The sequence below is a fragment of the Sus scrofa genome, chromosome 3, assembly GCF_000003025.6.
Source record: "Sus scrofa isolate TJ Tabasco breed Duroc chromosome 3, Sscrofa11.1, whole genome shotgun sequence".
Classification (NCBI taxonomy): Eukaryota; Metazoa; Chordata; class Mammalia; order Artiodactyla; family Suidae; genus Sus; species Sus scrofa.
Window position 1 is genome coordinate 119367485 of NC_010445.4, and position 22260 is coordinate 119389744.

The window sequence follows — 22260 nt, forward strand, 5'->3', positions numbered from 1 at the left end:
AAGACAGAAAAGAAATGTAATTAAGTCTTCAGCCAAGGCCACCTACAAACCTATAGTTGAGCTTACCAACCTCATCTGATACCACATAATCCTCTTACAAATCCTCATTTTCAACAACCAACTTCATTTCCCAAAGTTAACCGCCCCCCCATCTCTGACCTCATCACAGCGACAGGGATCTCGACCCAATTCACAGCATTGGTCACTGGGAAATAGAGAATGGTCCATATATTTTTCGCAATTATTCATTTCTCACAATGTCCCACAGAGAAGATTCCAAAAAGCTGAAACAGTTTCCCAGATTCTAGCTCCAAGAGCTGCACATTTAAATAAATATATATTTCCATTCCCATCTATTTGTTTCATCAAAGAGTGGTTAAGATGTCAGATATCCAGTTCTTCTAAGAAAATAAAATCAGCACTTGATACTGCGCTGTGCAAATATAATAGTGTCCTAATGTAAGAAGTATATATAATTCAAGTTATTTAAACTAATTTTATAGAAAAAGGCAAACTGGAAAGGATGGAAAAGAAAAGTCTATTATTTACTTGGTAGATTTTTCAATCTCCTTTATATAGGTACTCAATTAGGATAAAAATATGCAGTCCCCAAGACACATTTTGGTTCTTAAATAAACGGCAGTCAAGTTTAACTGTGCAAATCTTTGCACTCAACAATAAATCGCAAATACCATATGATATCATTTGTATCTGGAATCTAATATATGGCACAAATGAATCTATCTACAGAAAAGAAACAAACTCATGGGGGAGGGGGAGGGAGGTACAGGGAGTTTCGGGTTAGTAGATGCAAACTATTGCATTTGGAATAGCAATGGGGCTCTGCTGTATAGCACAGGGAACTACTTCTGATCATTTGAGATGGAACATGATGGAGGATAATGTGAAAAAATGAATGTATATGGATGTATGGCTGGGTCACTCTGCTGTGCAGTGAAAATTGACAGAACACTGTAAATCAACTATAGCAATTTAAAAAAAAAAAAAGAGTAGTCAGAACTTTACTATAGCCTTGAGGTTGGAACACAGCTACAGATTACAGACATATCCAGATTTTTTAAATCACATTTCTCGCTAACAGAAAGCAACATCAAATTTTAACTTTTGCCAGCGCAGGAAAACAGTCACAAAATAGAAATATTTGTTACATGGGTTTTGCTTACATGAACAAAACAACAAAGAGGTGTCTATTAAAAAAAAGAAAGAAAGAAATGAGAGTTCCCTCTGTGGCTCAATGGGCTTAATGATCTGGCTTGTCTCTGTAGAGGCACCAGTTGGATCCCTGGCCTGGTGCAGGGGTTAAGGATCTGGCATTGCTGCAGCTGTGGCACAGATCACAGCTCAGGCTTGGAATCGATCCCTGGCCCAGGAACTTCCACCTGCTGTGGGGATGTCCCCCCTCCAAAAAGAAAAGAAAAGAAAAGAAAAGAAATGCATAAGCACCTACTATGTGCTTCTATGCACTGTGCTGAACAATATCATGTCAGCTATTTCAATAATGGGAGAGCCCATAGGAATACCATCTTTTGTTATCTGTTTACAACCTATTAGCTCATTTTTTTCTCTGCTAGTTCATTTAAAGTCTTTACAGCAAGTATTAGGTGATGGATTTATTTGGTGGATCCAAAAGACAAAAAGGATGAGGAATTCTGCTTTGTTCCCAGATGTGGCCTACACAGAGCTTTCCCACATTGATTTTAAAGCTCTAAAATGTCTTAGGAAGAAAACAAAATAATGTATATAAAAATGTGATCAGAACAAAACAGTCATTCTTTAGAAGAGCTGTATCTGAAAAATAAGAATTAAGTAAAAACCAGTAAAACTAAATCACTAATCTAGATGGAAGAGGCATTTGAACCATAATTTTAAACTACATTAAAATTTATTTTTTATCCCACGCTTAAATCAATAGGCGTAAATGTTTACAAGCCTTTAAAAGATATGAATTGGATTCTAAAGAGTGTCCAAGATAATCTGACCTCAGCACAATGAGAAAAGAAAATTAGCTCAAATGGATAGCACGTTTAATCTGGGGCCTCAGACAGGCACGTGCTGTTCTCAGTGGGAACTGTGTGGATGTGACGAGAGGATGATTGTCCTGGAATAATTAGACTTTTACGAACTCAAGTAAAATATATCATTAAACGTTTAGTTTCCACCAACAACTACAGCTGCCCAGAAAAATTTTCATTCTGCTTTATTTTGCTGAATGGATAGTTATCAAATAGAACATCTTTCTTTCATGGTCTGCTGAAAGTGTTATTTTTTCTGATAAGTTGGTTCAACCAGCAGTAAATATTACAAAAAGTAATAAGTAGTGAGTAAATAAGATACTGATTTTTTACAATAAAAATTACCTTTTCCATTTTTTTATTTTTGCACATAAAGATTTAACTATTAACTAGATACTTAAGTGATTCATTTACTTTGGTAACAGGCCAGACAAAAAAATATTTAAATTCTATTCTTGGAAGTAAGAATTATCTAATCATTCACAAGCTTTTATAATAAAACATTTATCATGAGTCATTAATCCATTAGGACTTATTTTCCATCCCATCCTTTCACTAGCACCTTGCTTTGAACATAGTCAAGTTTGGCTGCAATTTTTCCTTTTATCATATATCACAGTTACAGGATGGGATGCACCAAAGCTGGATTCCAAAACCCTGCACTCTGCTTGAACTTGGCATACAGAAATTCAACCACTAACTCCAGGGTTGAGACTTATTCAGCCACAAGGTCTGAGATCATGCATGGATCATGGGGTACCAGAAGTTTAGGGTTAGGAGACAGTAGGGGGAAAAACTGTCTAGGGACAACATTATCCCACAGAGATTTAAACTTTTTGTTTTAATTCACAGGCTACCATTCTGGTGGTCTTAAGTGTAGTGCTAAGAACGCTCTCTTTGCATAAATTCTTCTCACCTACAACTCCATCCTTAATCCTTCCACTTTCTACTTTGCACTATTCTGGTCTGGTAACCTTCCCTTAGTATACTTATTACAAGAGAAGCCCCTTGAATGTTTCTTAACAACACCAACCTATATCTGCAGCTTCCTGTTTAATAGCAAGCTACATTTCCTAAGAAACTACTAATAGTGGATGAATACAACATAAATAGATACTTATATTAAATCTGATTTTTGGTGAGTCCAAAAGGTAGACAATTTTGCACTAAGAGAGGCAGAGGAGGAAATAAAGATGACTGCATTAAAAGTAAAAAGATTTTCTTTCTCATTTATGAAAATTATTACTGCTGTCTTTCTCATCATACTTTAATGCTAATCCTCAAGAAAATATTTTGTAGGCATTCCCTTGTGGCTCAGCAGATTAAAGGTCCAGCATTGTCACTGCTGTGGCTCTAGTTATAGCTGTGGCATGGGTTCAGTCCTTGACCAGGGAAGTTCTGCAGGCTGTGGGTACAGCCAAAAAAAAAAAGAAAAAGGAAAAGAAAATATTTTGTAAACTACAAAGAAGCAAGCATATATACCATCATTGTACTAATTTATGGTAATAATCTTACACTACAATTTACTGAGCACCATGCCTGGATATATGCTGGCAACTGTAGAAATAATCAAATAGTGGATTTGTTTAGATTAATATAAACTAAAAAGTGCATAAGTTAGTTATTTTACAAATGAGGAAACTAAGGATCACAGAGATCAAGTGACTTGACCAAAGTCATAGAGGTCCCAAGTGGCAGGAGCTGAAATTTCTGCTGCAGTCTGTTAGCAGAAGAGTCACTCACTTAAGTCTACACCAATGAGATCCCCTGTTTGTAAAGCTCAAATTCTCAAAGAGGTTAATGGATCTGCCTCCAGGGGGCGTGCTCACAGAGAAGAACCCAAGTAGAGTGAGCCACTGCAGGAGCACAGAGGACAAAGAAAAGGAAAACAACAACAACAAAAATATTTAAATACCTTTTCCTCAGAGGATAAGCCTTTGAGGAAATGCCATATATAATAATAAGAACAAGCTACAACATGCCATAGATAATCATAGCTCCTTGATTATTTTCAATTTAAAAGATGTACTTCAACTTTTTGTTGTTGCTGTTTTCCAAAACTGGGACACCGCTTCTAATTTGATTTTCAAAAGCAGCTTAGCAGCAGCTAGGCAGAGGTCTTCGTCATTTCTTATTCACCTGTGAACACAATTCGTCAACAGTCACTCTGGTTAGTAAATCTCATTGATAACATCACACAGTTTCAAACACAGATTTATAACACTAGTTGTTGCTTAAAATATCTCAAGAAAACTGTGCTATGAGGAAACACTTAAAGTAAAAGCTTTTTTATACAAGCAGATTGCTTTTCACATACCAGGTAATTCAATGAATGTAACAGTTGAGAATTTCTCAAAATTAACACATTTTTTTTTTTCAAGATGAAAAGGCAGCAGTGCCATAGCAGCAATTAGAGCTCAAACCATGATAATGGATGGATAAACACACCAACTACCAATATCTTCTACATCCTCCCAGACACGACATACTGTCTTCCAAACACCAAAAATTTGTCAGCAAGATTCTGGCTTCTCTCAAAAGAAGTTATTGAACTTCCAGTGAGAGGTAATTCAATTACGGGGATAAAAGCAAACTCTGGTCTTCTCTGACAAAACTCTGACAAACCTCAAATTATACCATCAGTCTTATGGGTGCTATGTCAAGATAACAAACTTGAGTTGAAGAAAGGTACACTGTCATCATGATGTTCTCTGTAATCCCTAGTAACCAAGTTGATTCAGGAAAAAATATTTGAAACTAACCCTGAAAATATAAAAACCCTTAGATTTCATATTTTCAGGATTAGTTTCAAATATTGATGTTGAAGCTAAAGAGAAAAGTATTATGTACCATCTGGATTAATAGTTCAAAAATAATTAAGACAGCATATTAAAGCCACTTCCCCCCCCACAAAATATTACCATTAAATCTAATGATCAATTTATTATTTTTGGTATCATCAATTTGATGGTATGCGATTAAAACTATAAAAGCGAATAATTATCAGGAACTAGCCAGGCATTGTATTGCTTCTTGCTTTGATTATCTCCTTTAGGCCTCACAATGACCCTATATGAGGGTATGTTATTTCTATTTTATGGATAAGAAAACTGAGATTCAGAGAGAGGTGAAATCCAGTTTTACCACCCAGCTGTGAAAGGGTTAAGTCAGACTGTTAACCCAGGCATCTCTCCTGACTGAGTCCATCCCTCCATGTCCATACTACATGAATGAACCTGCCACTGGAAGAGAACATTTGTCATCTATATGAAGAAGTTCCAGATCTAAGACAGCATGGGTCCTCCAGTGGCTGGGAATGATCCAAAGGAAGCTGAAAAGACTGGGCTTGGGTGATCTGTTTCATTCCTAAATATTTGTTTGCTATACCATTGGGCCTCGTGTTAAGAGTATATACAGGGCCTTCCTGTGTCTTTTTTCCAGACACTCTAGGAGAGATTCTTGCCAAATGAAATGTGATATACCCAGAGAAGCATCCATGCCTTTTGACAGGGGCTTCTTAGGCACATGGGTTATGTCACTTTTGTTATCTATACTCTTCTCTCCCACAAGCCCTGATAATGTAAAGTAGACAATAAAACAATTAAAGTGGAACTATTTTTCAACTACCTCTCATCAGCAACAGATTGTTCACTCCTAACATGGCTAGACTGTTGCATCTCACACTCCAATCTCAGCTTATCTATAAAGCAGAGAGAGCCACACTCTGATCCCCGCCCTTACTTTAATTCATTGGTCATTTAATGATATCAAAACCAGACACATCCAAATGTCTCCATTCCCTGACACACTGCAGATGTCCATGCTTCTGGTTTCTGAGGGAAAGGAGCAAAACAAAAAAGTGCTAGATATTCAATTCTTTTCTACCCACAGTAAGCTGTCTCTGCATGTTACATGTGTGTGTGCATTTAATCACCCACACCACATAACACTCACACATATACACCACACTTGTGTATATGATCCCATCAAACCCTTCTCTTGACTGTGGAGAGATTAAGTTGGTTCTATCTCTGCTAAGTTTGGTTCTCTTGCCTCATTTCTTCACCAGGGAGCTAAGTGTTTAAATCATGCACTGTATGAATTAAGATGACAGTACCTAATTTCCCTGTCACCTCGCAAAATATCCCACATATCAGCAGACTATGTAGACCTCCTATTCATTCAGTAAATATTTTTTGAAGCACTCCTGGGTTCAAAGCCCGGCTTAACTATCACTGCATCACCAATGGAAAGAAGATGCACTCCCCACGAAAGAAAAGCAACATGCTCTTTCCATTCAGAATAATAGGAGTCAGCTTATTCCTGAAAGCTTTTCTGACCCAAAGAGGAGAGAAAGCTGAAGGGCTAGAGGCAGTGATTTTCTTGTCTTGACCCTTTGAATTCCCTGTTAGTTCCCATTCTTACTTTTACAAACATTTTTTTTTCTGCAGACCTGAAAATCATAGTTATTAAATGGCAGCTGCTTGTTAACACTCTAAACGCCAATGCAAACAATTGGCTATGTGGGTTCCTTATCTTTGTGAAACTTGTCATATATTCAGAAGGGTCCAATATATATCCTGTGGATCCAAATATTTTAAAGCTAACTATTTGTATTACACATATTAGGCATGCATGTGCTGTGATACATTCTAACTTCTTCAATAATTTCCTTCATCCTCAAGTACTGTTTGTGTTGACAAATACAGTCAATTCCCTCAATACTTTAAATCCCATGTGGCTTCAGATCATCAGGAGCAACAATTAATGAGGAAATATTTCTCTCCCATCTAGATTGCAGTTATTTAATTTAAATTATATTCAGGGGAACTAGGGGTTCGGCTTGTTCTTTCAATTTTGTGGTGTGTGAGCCCAGGCTTACTTTTACAAACATTTTAAGTTGGTTCTATCAACATCTGAATGTGTACTGGCAACATGTGAAGGGACAAAAATGTGCCATGGGACCCTGTTTTCTGATGAAAGTCTGGAGTTGGCAGCATGTACTGCTCTCCGCTGTGGGGAAACTTGAAGGGAGGCTTGGAGGGAGACTTGTGGGACCAACCCAAGTAGCCTCAGAAATTACTCTCTGAATCTGTAAGTCTAAACTTCTTAGAGCATGCAGAGAAAGTCCACCTTCTCCCACCCTCTCAGAGTAAAGGGACAGGAAAATGGTATGTTTCAATCTATGTTCCATGGAGGATAGCTCAGTATCTTTTGGGGAAAAAAAATGAAAACTGTGACTTTAAGTCATAAGTAAAGCAAAATCTGAAGGATTGGAAACAGATATTCATAAGTCTAATCTCCAGAAGTCACAGCAAAAAAGAAGGGAAGGTAGAGAAAAATTTAAAGTACATTCACTTTTCGTTTCTTCCCACTGTTACACTGTGCTACAGCTGGCTTTTCTTTCTATTACTCACTACCATTCCTACTCTCACTTGTACTTCCCACCCATCAACAGCCTAAAAGCTCCTTGAAAAGAAAGACCGATTTCTATATCACTTTGTATATTTGTGAAATGACTAAGATTCAATGTTCAACACACAGGTATTCAAACAGCGTATTCACCAGAAGGGAAAACTTGTTTAAAATGTTGGAGGCTAGACCACCGCCAGCACCTTAGGATCCATGAAACTTGATTCTTCTGCTCTTGATGCTGTTTGGGAACAGGTGACCTGGAATTTAGCCTATCTTGATCACTGACGGGCCAGGAGATTTTGGAGAAGTCATTTCACTGTGCTGAATTTGGAGAAGTTAATGATGTCTCCAATCTCTCTCTCTGGAACATCTCAGGTCACAATAATCCAGTGGATTTCAAAATCTTGTGGTCAGAATTCAGATAAGTTAAATCAATAGGATAATGCATATTTATAACAAGATTACATTCAATATGTTAAAATATATTTGGGGGGATTGTTAGAAATTAGAATAACTGGCACGTACTATGTGCCAGGCCCTGCTTTACCCACCTTATATATCACAACCTATTTATTGCCCATTACATCCATGGAATGGATGCTTTGCTCTGGCAGCTCCCTTTGTTCCTATTGCCTTACCTGCCCCGTCTATCTGAAGAACATCTACTCGGTTTTCAAGACTTAGCACCTGTAAACTTCCCCTCACTTCCTCTGCAGCCTCGTTCTTTCAAATATGGACTTCAAAGAAAGGAATGACAAAAGCGGTATTGACTTATTTGTACAAGTTTTTGCCTCTCATGTGCGTCTATAAGATCCTTGAGGGCAAGATATATATCCAACTTACTTCTATACATTCAGAGTTAAGCATATTGAATATTGCTTGTTAATGATTAATAACTGTTGCTAGGTAAATAAATGACCTAGGGCGTTTCTGTTTTTACAGAAGATTTACTGTATTTTGGATAGGCAAGGCTAACATAGAAATCTCTTAATGGTTGCAAAAACAAAAACGAAAAACATCTAAACAAAATTTTGGCCTGTGGCAACCCCAGTACATCCAGCCACAGTATCAGACCTCTGTAAGACATCCCAGAAAGCAAATAAAGTGGAAAACCACAAGGACACTATAAGAGATTAATGACAGTCTCCTCTGAGTTTGGGAGAAGAGAAGGAAACTAAGCATATCATCTTCCCTGGGTAACAACAACTTTTCAACTGACAAGTTTAGAAAGCATCGGAAGAGGAAAAGGGGAACCAAAGGCAGAATGGCATACATAGATGCCCCAGGTGGTAGGCCTGTGCCCCACTCTTTTTAGATGACATACTCGTTAGAAGGTTTGGGGTATTTCATATATTTTGTTTACCATTGTTCTCATTTTCTTTTAAGAAGAAATTTGGTGTGACAGTGTTCGTATCATTCTCCTTCTTTTCCTCTCTTCCTAAAAATTAAATATCTGCCTACATTCAAATCTTTATAAATAGAGAAAATATAAGCTCTTTCTTGGGGTTGAGTTAATCTTGCCTCTGGATAAGACGTTAAAAGAAAGGTGATAATAGCCTCAGCTGATGACTTTGTTTATAATGCTTCTGTCCCCAGAAAAAGACCACCTGCATTTCTCTTGTATCAACACACAGACTGAGGCTAGTGTGGGGAGGCCCATGACCTAGAGCTGCAAATCTTTATCCTGTTACCAGTATTTTTTTTTTTTCAAGCTAGGAAGTGTGCTGAAGCCTTTATCTGACTTGTTCAAAAATCCCAAAATAAAAGCTATGATGAAGTCCTTCAAAAAACACATTTTTGCATAGCATATAAAGCCTTTAATAATCCTTTCTTCCCTCTAAAATTAAAAGTATGCAAATCCCTGAGCATGGTGGTAGACCTGTCCAGGATGGGCAAGGAGTCTTCCACCCAGCTCCACTGGTCCTCGGCTCAGAGGCCGAGCCGGGCCATATTGTTTGACATGAGGGTTAGTTTTCAGATAGTGAAATTTCAGTTGCCAGGTGCCAGAGGCAATTTATCAGACCCTCATAAAATAAAGATCAAAAAGCCCATCCGTCTCCCCGTGCATCTGGGATCTAGGAAGGAACACTCACAGCCCTCGATCCTTTAAACAGCTCTCACTTAAAGAGCTTGATGTTTATAATAACAAGAAAAGGAGAAAGGGGTCAGGTCAAATTCTGCCAAAGAGCAGGTGTTGTTACAAGTTTTTTGTTCTCTTTTTTTCTTAGAAAGTAATCTGAAAGAATATTGAGCTATTCCAGTGGATGCCCTCCATATGCATTTATTTTTTTTTACACTTTTCAACAGCAAGTGTGACCTGAAAACCAGAAAATAAAAGCCTTTGACTATTAAAAAACAGTTCTGAAGGTTTTTTGAAAAACTCAACATACAAATGAACTGAATAGAGGGAATCACATTTTTAACAGTTACATGAACTGCATAATGGCCTTACCTGAGACGACTTATACACTTACAACACAATAATTTTGAGTGACTATAATTAATAACCAATAATAGTAATACTTGCATGTATATAAGAATTGTATTCTTTATCATCCTCTCAAGAAGCAAAGAGATGAGACTTGTCGGAGGTCACAGATGTGACAGAAACACTTGGACCCTGGTCTTGGGACTCCAGACCTTCTGCTCTCACCTGTGGCCCTCCCTGCTTTGCACTGAGTAGCCCAATGCTGGGAGCATAACCTGCCTCAATATTTTCCTAAGGAACTGAAATTAATACATCTAAATTTTCAGTTGGCTGAAAGCCAATTTAGGGGCAGTTATTTAATTAAGAAATCTTCATCTTACATTCACTCCAAACTTCATTATATTCTTATACTCACATTTTGTTAAGCAAGTGGTATGGTTTTATGTTAGGGATAATGTATATTTTGCAAAGAGTCATATTTCCATTTTAGTGTTCACCAGACAAGATTTCAAAGTTAACATACTGCCCACTAATACGAGGGTTTGGATTTCTTCATCTATATTCTTCCCTGTTTCCTTCTTCCCAACTTCTCACTTTATGTTCCTTTTTCCCTCCCCTTATGTCTATTATATCTATTCCTCTCTCTCTCTCTCTCTTCCTCTTCAGCTTTCTTCTTCCTCTTCCTCTTCTCTCTCTCCTTTCCTCCTCTCCCTCTTCCTCCTCCTCTTTCTTCTCTTTTCTTTTTAATCTTGTAATGCACCTTTGTTGTGTGTGCATTTGTGAAAGATGTGGAAATGGAAGAGAGGAAGAGAAGTAGGAGAAGAGAAGGGAAGGAGAGTGAAGAAAAAAACAGGGAGGTAAAAAGAGAAGGAATCTGAAAAGATATTACGATGGAAAAAATAAATTAAAAATCAAAAATATTAAAATCTACCAGGGTATAAAAATATTAATCAAATGCAAAAGTTCAATAATAATGAGGACTATAAGGAAAAAAATGGAGACATTGATGCTCTCGGGGAAAAAAACAAGATGATTTATTATTCTCAGAAAAGAATCTACCACTAGTCTTATTTCTAGTTTCTCTAATGTGTTCTTTAAATATTTTAGCTCATTAAAATATTTGTATTCGGAGTTCCCGTTGTGGCACAGTGGTTAACGAATCTGACTAGGAACCATGAGGTTGCCGGTTCAATCCCTGGCCTCGCTCAGTGGGTTAAGGATCCAGCATTGCTGTGAGCTGTGGTGTAGGTTGCAGACTCGGCTCAGATCCCGCGTTGCTGTGGCTCTGGCGTAGGCCGGTGACTACAGCTCTGATTCGACCCCTAGCCTGGGAACCTCCATATGCCGAGGGAAGTGGCCCTCGAAAAGGCAAAAAGACAAAGAAAAAATAAATTAATTAATTAATTAAATATTTGTATTATATTCAAAGAAGTAACATACTATTGCAGATAGATATAAACACAGATTTTAGAGCCTAGATAGGGCTATATTGTAATCACAAGATTTCAGAAAGGAACAGAGGAAAACAGCCAGAGTTACATGAATCCTCAATGGAAATAAGGCAGCTTTAATGTCATGCTCTGACTTTGGAAGAGTGTTGACCCTGGAAGTTAGATCCACATACAACATTTCAGATACGTTTATGAGAGAAGAAAACAGTAGGTATTTGGCAACCTTAGACAGTCATCAGTAGGACTGAAATTACAAATTAGTCAACAACAAAATATTATTTTCCAAGCATACTGGACACAAGAGGAAATAAATTGAGGATAGCTTGTCAGACATCATCTTAGGCTGGATCTGAAACTCACACATGGGATCATTAATTCATGTGTTTGTGGAGAAAGAAAACTTAGAGGTTCTTAGCAAAGATGTTTTTCTTAGCCTGGAGCCCTTCCTAAATGTCACAGTTCTTTGGCATCCTTGTGGAGATTATACATCTTGGGAACCTTGAGAAGTACTCCCCCAAAATTCACACTTGCTGGGGAAATTTAAGGCTTGATACTGAAGGGTTTTAAATGAAAGAATATCTGCTCAGTAGTTTGTTTGTTTGTTTGTTTGTTTGTTTATTTATGTACGTATTTATTTGGCTGTTCCTGTGGCAAGTGGAAGTTCCAAGCCAGGGACCAAACTCCTGTCACAGCAGACACCCAAGCCAGAGTGACAACTCTGGATCCTTAACCTGCTGCACCACCAGAGAACTCCTGCTGAGTAGTTTGGAAAGGAATGGTGTTGGTGCTGGGATTCATTATGAGGCCTTGGGACCTGGCTTTTGCCGGTAGGGCTGAATTGCAAGTGAAAGAGCTCTGAGCTATCTGAAGGGCCCACATCAAAGCCAGATCACTACAGTAATAACAAATCACTCTTCTCTGATCATCTCCTTTAGGACCTGATGTACATATGATTAGCAGCTATTCAGAAACTGGATCATTCTCATGTTGCCTGGAACGCTGAGACCATTTACCCTCAACATACATCATTCCCAAAGATGGTCAAAATCGAAATTTCTGTGGAAATCAATACTCATTTAGGAATACAGACGACACCCCCAAATTGGAAAACTCAGATGACTGTGGTGATCTATGACTTTAAGAGTATCCTCTCTGACTGCTGATTTCTAGAAGCAACTGACAGAAGGAAATCAGGGTGACTCTGACGAAACCACTCATTTATATTCTGGCTTTGCATAACCTCTGATCATCACTACCAGAAATAATAACTTCACTACTTTACATTTGTATATGTAGATTAATGAGGGTGAAATTGAATTTCAAAAAAAAAAAAAAAGCTAACAAATGCTAAAGTCCTAATCCCCAGTACCTCAGAAGTGAACTTCTTTGGAAACAGGGTCTGCAAAGAGGTAATCAAGTTAAAATAGGGTCATATTATGGTGGGTCCTATAGACAGTGACTGGTGTCCTCAAAATAAGGGCATTGAAGACAGAGGAACTCAGGCACACACGGAGAGAAAATGGATATTTAAAGATAGAAGTAAAATTTGAGTTATGCCATTAAATCCAAAAAATCCCAAGTATTGCCAGCAACCCTCAGAAGCTAGGAGATACCTCAGAATCTTCAGAAGAAACCAGCCCTACCAACACCTGGATTTAAGACTTTCAGCGTTTAGAGCTGTAAGAATAAACTTCTATTGCCTTAAGTTATCCAATTTGTGGTACTTTATTAGGCACCTCTAGGAAATAAATACACAGATCAGAAAGCATCCTGACACTGAACATATAATGTGACTTATTACAGCAAATGTATGTGATAAATGGAATCACAGCTTGTCATCATTACCATACTCTCGTTACTGTAAGATAGGTGCTAGGCACTCAGCTCTACATATTTCTAAATGAATCACTACTACAACCCAATAAGAAAGGTATTATCAACTTCGTTTGGCAGAAATTGAAACCGAGACCTAGAAAAGTTCAGTAATATGGCCAAGTTCATAACCCTACTAAGTTGAAGAACCAGAATTTGAACACATTTTCTGCCTAAATCAGAACTATCAGCTTTTAAACATAACTTTAGAACACTCCATTACGCCAACGCAAAAGTGAGAAGAAAATTTAGCACATCATTTTATTCCAGCCTCCTCATTTTACAGATGAAGAAACCAAAACCTTTGTACAATAGGTGAATTTTACTCAGGAACACACAAGCATGAGGCAAACATAGTTCTCCGGTCCCTTGTTCCACTATATCATGCCAAGGACATTCTTTTTTCCTACACCATTAACACTCTTCAGTGCATTTTTAATTCTATTTTATGCATGCTACATTTATTGGAAATTAGGGCAAATGTAAAGAGACACCAATATAGAATCCTTAGGCCAGAGAGAACCAGACTTAGGGCATATGATTAATTCTGGAAAGTCTCCACTGGTCAACTTTCTTCCCTGGGCCAGTAGCTCTTTCCTTGTTTTCTGCTGTTATCTGTGCTTAAAGGTTGCATGCAGGGCTGGCATGAAACCACAGCCCCACTGCTTATCAGAGGATCACAAACAAATCAGGAAGAGTCACTGCATGGACCAAACCTACATTACAACTTTAATTCCACGTAAGTGAAGTGTTCTTGGCCCACCAAGTGTTCTTGCTGTGACCTAACAGGATTGGCCACTCTCTTCTGTGATACACTTCCTATCAAGGAGATATGTTAAAATAACTTGGAGACTGGGATTGACCTACATTGCTGAGTTGCCATGATGTTCTTCCTGCTCGACAAATGGCCAGAACTCTCTTTGGGAGAAAGAGAAAGGCATACATACCAAGTTCTAAGGAAACTAGTGATGCAAACCTTTGACAACTATAGTTATAAACTTTGACAGGTAAGTTATAAAATAACTTATTTTCTTTCCTATAGCACATTTGGTATTTAAGAATTTTAAAAACATTGTTAATCCTGACTTATGTATTCCTCTCCTAGGAAATAAGTAAAAAATGTAGAGGTGTGGCCTTAGGCAAGCTGCTAATCTCTCTAAACATCAATTTGTTCATTTGTAAATTAGGGATAGTAATCAGTTCAGAGGGTCATTATGAGGATTAATTAAGATAGCCCATGTAGGAGTTCCCCGTTGTGGCGCAGTGGTTAACGAATCTGACTAGGAATCAGGAGGTTGCGGGTTCGATCCCTGTCCTTGCTTTGGGTTAACGATCCGGTGTTGCCGTGAGCTGTGGTCTACGTCGCAGACTCGGCTCGGATCCCGCGTTGCTGTGGCTCTGGCGTAGGCTGGCGGCAACAGCTCCAATTGGACCCCTAGCCTGGGAACCTCCATATGCCGTGGGTGCTGTCCTAGAAAAGGCAAAAAGACCAAAAAAAAAAAAAAAAAAAAAAGATAGCTCATGTAAAGGACTTAGCAATGTATCTAAAATATAAATTATTTTTTGTTTTATTTATATTTATGTAAATATAAATATGATAACACTATGGGAATTTGATAAATCAATGCTTTATATGAAAAAAATATTTATTGCAGTGTTATTATGGCAAGACAGGAGAAATGTGAAACAATCTAATGGCCCAAAGTGGGAAATTAGTTGAAAATATTTTGTACCAGAGCTCATGTATATTTGCTTGAGACATAAAATCAAAAGAAATTTTGCTCTTGCACTTGAAAATCTCAGAATTTAGTTGAGAAGTTGAACATCAATAAACATTTTCAAAACAGTAAAAATCAACCCAAGGATGGAAGTATAAACAGGATGCTATGGGAACCCAAAAAAATGCCATCCGGAGATCTTAGACTGAGGATGGAGGGATGGCTTACAAAGGGAACAGAGCATAAGTCTGTTGAAGGCAGAATCAGCCCCACAGCCCAGTCCATCCATTGTAATACTAAGCCCACAACTCTTGTTGAATGAAATTTTAAAAAAGTATTGGGTGACTCAGAATTATTTTATTTATTTATTTTTTTTTTTCGGTCTGAATCAGGGACGTTTCCAGTTTTAAAATCTGGACAGTAACCTCCTCCATGTTTAAGTAATAATTTGAAAATTTCCACAAACAAAGAGTTAATATGATGTGTTTCCATATAACCTCCATTAAAAAGAAGCACATTTTCACTATACCTAAGGAATTAAAAATTAGAGAAATTTCATTATCTATAATCTCTAGCATAGCCAGGGAAAATGAAAACAAAACCCAAAAAGAACCAAATACATTCAAATGAATTAATCCCATTTTTCATTAAATTTTGTGTGACATGCTGCATTTATGGTATCAAAATATAAAAGAGATGCCACATTGTTAGCTATTTGTAGGATTAAGTGCATTTACATAATGCAGTAATCAAGTAGATTTATGATAAATTTTACTAAGATTTTGTTTGGGTTTGACGCCAAAAAAGTTCCCTTCTCTTACTCCATAGAGATAGTTTAACTATGTACTAAAACTGATAGCAGCCCCTCTTAAGATATAAGCTAGCACTATGTCTACGGAATTGATAAGGAAATTATTTTTTCTAAAACAAAGCCAAAGGAAAAAGATAAAAAGGAAATGGCACACTTTATTCTTTACGTTTTTAGATGACAATTAAAGCACTTGGGATTAATAGTCTACCATTTAGGTGACCTCATTTTTTATAAAACAAAGTTATCTTAGGAATCCCCCGCTCCAAAACTGAGATTATAGTCACAATTTAAAGTGTAAAAATTGTGTTTAAACCACACAAACTTTTTCGAGGCACTATTATAAACCAGCAGCATACTTAAAAGCAGAGACAGAAAATGGATTGCTAAATACTTCATCAGCGTCTGTGTCTTTGCTTTGATGTTACAAAACATGCAACTCTTTTCCTTAATTTCCTTTCACTTTGAGTAGTCACGGACTTGGTCAAGTAGGCAAACGCATATGCATAAACACAGACACACTGACACACACACACACATAGAAACACACACACGCACAAGAAAATATACTCTGTTGTATGAACTCGCCCACTATTCCAGAATGCCAAACATAATAGTTTTCAGGGCTCTCGCATTCTCTTCCTGCACTACATCAGGCTGTTTGTCCCCAGGATGGATGACCAGGAAGCTAGTATGAAAATGCCAACTTAAGAGCAGTCAGCAAAAGGGTAATAAAAACGTTGTGTTTGTGCAATGGGCCAATTCTAGCATCTAAAGGTCCCAGGATACAATGTCATCTAGTACACTGCTCCCTGAAGACCAAACTTTGTGATCATCTATATTTAATTTCCAGGATCTACTTCTTTGTTCACTGAAATCTAAAACCCTCTATTTTCACAAAACTTCATCCCAGTTAAAAAACAAAACAAAACAAAAACTTAAATAATCTGGAGGTATTTTGAACAGAATATTATGAATGCTAACAAACACAAGATTCCTTAATTTCACAAGGCTAAGATTTCCTTTTATTTCATCTTCCACATTTTGGTGTATTCTTCTCACTTGTTTATTGCTATTGTTATTTTCTTCTAGTCTAAAGAGATGGGTATTTTTTTCCCCTTCTATTCAATTCTATTAGAGATCTACTATATCCCATCTCATGCATGTATTGGTCACCATAAAGAGAAATATACATAAGCCAAAATCCCTTTCTTCAAGGAACTCAGTTTAGTTAAGAAGAGAGACGAGCAACCAGGCATTTATAATTCATGTTTTATGTATTAGTCTCTAATATCACTGCCCAAAGCAAAGGCCTAGAATTAGAACTTCTCCCTTCCTTGGCTTCTGCCTTATTGATTCAATTTATCTTAAAAATTTGCTGAAACACTTAGCTCCTTCTCCATATTTTTTTAAGTATAATGGAATAATCTAGGCCTCACTCTATAAAAGGTTGTATAAGATTTGGTTTACTCCTGAGAAAAGAAAGGCCTAGCCACCCAGAAGGAATGCTTTTAGGATTGGATCATGTTTTTATTCTTGCAATGCACCATTTAAGAGCTACTGTGGTTTTCTGAAGTTCCATTTGTGGGGCATTAAACACGCAAGCATTCCTTCTTCTACTACATTGGGCTATATTATATTCCTGGATTCCAAAGGTTTTACTTTTTCTTCCCTAAAATAAAAGGCATGTAGGATTTAGGGTAAAATATTCATAGTACTCTCTCTCTCAATGCTTCAGTCTTTTCAAGATGAAGCAAAATCACCTCACAACTGTAGAGAAACCAGCCAACATTCCACAAAAAAATGTACTGTAAATACCTAATTTGGGTAAGGAATTCCTAATACAGCTGTTTGATTTAATAACTACAGGATTCTACTTCCTCGACACAGATTTTCAAAACTTAAATAAACCTAGCATTCCTATCAGCTGTTTGTTTACAAAAATATTTGACATTTTTTTCTCCTTAGCAAGATTGAAAACTTACATTAGAATTACACTGGTAGGAAAGAAATGATTTGATATGCCTTCCATTTCATATTGAATTTGAATAATATCCACATTTTAATCCAAAAATCAAGATGAAATGTGAAACTTCATCCACTCATTCCTCATGTTTTGAAAACTACAGCCAAAATGTCTCCATTGAGCAACAACGAGAAAAATTAGAGATGGACGGAAACTTGGAGATCAAATAGATCTATGTACTTTCATAAATGATAAAACTAGAGTTCAAAGAGGTTAAGTAACTATCCGAAGGTCACACAGCAAGATTTAGTCCAGCCAGGACTAAAGACCAGGTTAATGACTCTTAATCAATTATGCTAATAGTACCAGAACACAATGACCTATTTATAGTTATAACACATTGCCCTTAAAGGGTTCCTCTGCAACCAGTCAGCTGAACACACATAAAGTCAGAGTCTCCATCTACAAATTCTCCCCATAGCACCTTTCAGGATCATGTACAATCTCTAGTGTCCATGATTTCACTTTCCTTTGTACTAAAGAGTAATTATGTCTAGACATTAAATGAAAAGTCTCCGGATGATGTAGGCAGGGAGAGGACTAGCATTTCCCAGGGATGGCCCTTCTGGAAGAGAACAAAGGAGAAGCCAGGCACCCTCTCCAGCCTGTCATGTGATCTGACATTTTACTGGTAGAGAATCCCTTTTGACTAGAGGTCTTTATATCTTCGCAAGAATCTAAGTTCATAGCAAAATGAGCCACTGGATGGCAGCTTGGAGAGATGGAACAGAAAAGAAGGTAAGGTCCAAACCAGTGTACTGACATCAACCTTCAGTGTATGGCATATTCTAAGCTGGCACTACAGCAACCTAGCTCTCTGAGAGCAAATAATGAAGACCCTTCCCTTGCCACATTCTACCTAAAACATTCTGCATTCCAGCTCCTCAGACTGCTCCTTATTCTGCAGACAGAGTCTCTATATACTCCCATTTCAACACCTTTGTTCATGGCATATTTTGCTAGGATGACTTTTCCCTTTTCCATATCCATTTATCAAAAAACACACTTCCTGTATATAAATATACATATGGACTTTCTCAATCCCTCAATCTAATACAATACCTATGTTTTGTTCCTACAGTGCTTTTCTTTGTGCCCCTAGGACACATTTGATGTTGCTGTGTTTTGGTTTTGGTAAATTAGTCCCACAGGAGAATTCCCCAACTAGACCATATAGAATTGAATCTGATTCACCTAACCTTTCAGTGTATAGCACAGTGGTTGGCACATGGTACCCTTTCAAAAAACATTTGCTGAGTAAAATCTAGTTAACATATACACTGGAATTATAGGATTCTTAGTGTTATTAATTGCTGATGATAATCTTAGCATTTCTGGTGCAGTAGCAGTTCTACTTCCTCCTTTTTTTCCCTTCTATCCTTATTATTATTGTTGTTGTCATTATTATTACTATTATCTTGATCAAGAGCTCAGAAATATATTGCCTGTAAAACTTGTCAACATATGTGGACAGACTTGGCTGCTGTGTAATATCTACAGGTCTTGGCTCCATTTGGTACAGCATGAGATAGCATCTCTTCTCTTAAATCAAGCAAGACTCTGAGCTGCAGAGAAAACCTCTGGCCATACTTCTTTCTGCCATGGCATATATAAATTATCTCTGACCACTAAGGCATAAAATAAAGTAACCTTAAAAAATGCAGGAAGCTGTAAATTACCCTGGAAATGTTTTAATCTCTCACTATCAGTTCTTCCTTGGATCACAATCAAAGTGTATCCTATTTAAAGAAGCCCTTATGGGTTTCTTCTCCAGCAGAATGCCTTGCTTCAAATGAATGTCTGGGATGAAGCAAAAGCCATTTATGTTTTACCATAACATTTCAAAAGGATATACTTCATTTTTTCAATTAAATTGTGAACCCCTTTGAATTCATGTTCTGTTTCTGGGGTTTTTTCTGTTTTTTTTTTTTAAAAGTAACTTTGAGAAACAATGGTCATTTTACATACCAAAGTTTTGTCACAAAATATTATTGTGTAAAATTGTCCAAACAGCTCTGCTAATACAGCTGTTCAAACAGCTGGGTGACTCCATTACTAAAAACCTTTCACCCTATGAGCCGCCCCCCAGGGCATATGCTACACCAAGGTCTTTGTGACAAGTGATGACAGTAGACACACCGGTTATCCAAGTCAAGATCACTAGGCTCCCCATCACTGCAATAAACCAAGAGTTGCTTGAATAGAATCCTGTTTGGGAAGCACCATTTACAAGAATAAACTAAACTTATTTATCCACAAAGAAAGCAAAATATTCAGACAAAATTGGTTACTAACCATGTTAGCTTTGAAACATAGCTACATATGTGCATATGCATATACATCTATACACACGTGTATTTATCTATATATTTTGCATATATCTACTTCCCAACATTCAGCCTATCTGTCAGCAGTTTCTTAATTCCTTCTAACCTATATGTGAACTCTATTGTAAAATGAATGATCACATTTATACTTGGTCTCATAAACTGTTCATAAAATATTTTTAGTGCCTTATAAAGTTCTTGGCTTATGTTAGTATAAAAGGAAGAAACACAAGTTAAGCATCTCACAAAAATTCAGGTTTCAAAGTATTGCAAACACACATTTTTCCACAAACATGAGAAATGGGCCTGAAGCATTCTAAGGAAAGAACCGAGGGAAGATTCTAGGTCTACATAGATCTGTATCCTCAATACTTAATCCAGTACTTGGCATACAGATGGTGCTCAATAAATATCTGTAAGCTAAATAAGCAAAGCAAAAAAGAACTCTATAAGAGTCAGTGTGATATGATGGAAAGAGCAAAATTTGGTGACCTAGCTTTGAGTCCCAACTTCAATACTTCCTGGATTCCTAATATGGGCAGGCCAACACCTAGGACTTTCTGAACCCAATCTCTTGTCATAATACGACAGTGATCCTCAAGGTATAGGTGTGAAAACCAAATGAAGAAACACGTGAAAGTCTTCTTATAACAATAATACTACCATTTATTGTGTGGCATTTATATGCAAAAAATATCTACCATTTAACCTTTAATTCCTTTGATATTTTTTCCTAGTATCCCTATATTCCAGAAAGAATTATATACCCGGGCCCTCTTTATCTGTTGGTTTCAAATGTTTACTTTAAGAGGTAGAAGTGGATCTTCTCTTGACCACATTGTAGCCATTCAGCTGGAGGCTAGCACCTGGGCAAGAAGGTAGGTCAACAGTTTTAAATTCAAGTCAAAATATGTGTGAGGGTGCTCTCGAAATATACAAAAGCACACCCAGTACGATACTATTATGAACATGATTTTATTTCTTGTTCAGAGGAATTACAATAGTCACTAAACACACCTTCCTGATCCTCAAGCTTCGGGTGATATTCAGGTTTCCCTTAAAGCATGTTACAAAGCATGGTAGGATAAACAAAGTAGTGGTAAGAAGCCTAAATAATGTGAAACCACTCTTTCCTACAGTCCTGGGAATAAAAGCAAAAAGGGAACACAAGAACTTGGAGATCGTGCCAGAAATTCCATTTTGGAAGGAGGATACTGTCTTCAAAGCAGCCAGTGCCTCCCACTTCTCTCTCTTTTGATATACAGACCATCATCAACTTTGTTTAAACTATTTCTCATCATATGCAACAACCTAAGGATCAGATCCTAACTATTTCTGGGGAAATGCCGCACTTCCTAGGGCAAGTGAGAAAAGGACATTTCAATTTTATGGCAGCCTGAGCAAAAATGTCATCTAAAGGAGGCTGGAGGAAAAAGATAGAGAAGTAAAACATTATAAATGAACATTCTTTCTTCCTCAGTGTCTTAACAAGGAGAAGAAAAGAATTTGGGGCCAGATAAGGAACCCAAGCCAGAGATACTGCAGCATTTTACAGCTTGGGGTCACCAGGAGAGGGACAAGTGGAGGCCAGGATGGAGGAGTAAAGCAAGTGATAGGCCAAGAAGTGTAGGGAAATGTGTGGAGTTAGTCCTTGGAGGCTATGGAGTGAGAAAAGGGAAAGAGAAATGGGAGGCAGCCAGAGAAGGTGTTTGGGGCTGCTTGAGAATATCAAATTTCTTTCTAAGAACAATGGGTCCACATGCACAGTGACAGACTCTAAATCAAGAAGAAACTAGAAATACTAGGATAGTCCAAAGGGACATTGCTACCAAGAGTCCTCTCTCCAGGCAAGATAGGTTAGTTATGTCAGACTGCTCCATCCCTGGAATGAAATACATTTGCAAACGTGGGAGAGATAAAGCAAAAAAAAAAAAAAAGTAATTCTAAATTTGGGAATTGATTGAAGAGTAGAAAAATGCAACTTTCAAGCTTGAGAAGGGTGGGGTGAGGGGAGATGACATAAGCGGTTGTGAAATTACAACTGAGGAGTTGTATCATTTATTCAGGAGTTGGTGAAAATTCCCAGAAGGGAACATATGGTGGAATTGGCCGTGATAAGCCAGGACTGTACTCACCAATCTCTGTGAGTGCAAGAGGAATTTGGAAAATTCCAGGAGAAAGC

General features: G+C 37.4%; 1 long non-coding RNA gene across 4 annotated transcripts in view; it reads right to left on the bottom strand.

Annotated features, from left to right (window-relative positions):
• Nucleotides 1-22260, bottom strand: part of LOC106509892 — a 479383-nt gene that overhangs the window by 392922 nt on the left and 64201 nt on the right. Inside the window, exon 4 of one of the 4 annotated variants that reach the window (XR_002342972.1) lies at nt 1386-7851. The exons of the other annotated variants lie outside the window; for them this stretch is intronic. This is a non-coding gene — a long non-coding RNA (uncharacterized LOC106509892). Of the gene's footprint in view, nt 1-1385; nt 7852-22260 lie in introns of those variants that run through there. 4 annotated transcript variants of the gene reach the window in all.